At 41.4% G+C, this 700-nt stretch overlaps 1 non-coding gene across 1 annotated transcript; it reads left to right on the forward strand.

Annotated features, from left to right (window-relative positions):
* Positions 1-221: 221 nt before the first annotated feature.
* LOC148544039 (small nucleolar RNA R71) lies at positions 222-325 on the forward strand. Its single transcript, XR_015901250.1, has one exon. It is a non-coding gene; the product is annotated as a small nucleolar RNA R71 (small nucleolar RNA).
* Positions 326-700: the final 375 nt, after the last annotated feature.

Below are 700 nucleotides of genomic sequence, written 5' to 3' on the forward strand. Positions count from 1 at the left end.
AATCTCAAGAACTCCTTTTTTCTGAGTTGTCCTATTATTCACAGGATTTCTTTCAGGAGTGTACATGAATTGGTTATTTGCAACCATTTCAATGAGTTCCTGAGCTTCTTCAGGTGTCTTCTTCAGAGTGAAGAGATCCACCAGCAGAGTTGTCCAATGACATCTTGGATAGTTCAGACAGATCATCATAGAATATGCATATGATGCTCCATTCTGAAAGCATGCCAAAAGGACACCTTCTGATCAACTGCTTGTATCTTTCCTAAGCTTCATAGAGGGATTCACCTTCCTTCTGTCTGAAGGTTTGGACTTCCACTCTAAGCTTACTCAATTTTTGAGGTGGAAAGAACTTTGCCAAGAAGGCATTGACCAGCTTTTCCCAAGAGTTTAGGCTTTCTTTAGGTTGTGAGTCCAACCATGTCCTAGCTCTGTCTCTTACAGCAAAAGGGAAGAGCATAAGTCTGTAGACCTCAGGGTCAACCCCATGGGTCTTAATAGTGTCACAGATTTACAAGAATTCAGCTAAAAACTGATGAGGATCTTCCAGTGGAAGTCCATGATACTTGCAATTCTGCTGGATTAGAGAAACTAATTGAGGCTTAAGCTCAAAGTTGTTTTCTCCAATTGCAGGAATTGAGATGCTCCTTCCACAGAAGTCAGAAGAGGGTGCAATAAAGTCACCAAGCATCTTCCTTGCATC

This window comes from Arachis ipaensis, chromosome B9, assembly GCF_059453495.1.
Source record: "Arachis ipaensis isolate K30076 ecotype BB chromosome B9, ASM5945349v1, whole genome shotgun sequence".
In the NCBI taxonomy this organism is placed as follows: domain Eukaryota; kingdom Viridiplantae; phylum Streptophyta; class Magnoliopsida; order Fabales; family Fabaceae; genus Arachis; species Arachis ipaensis.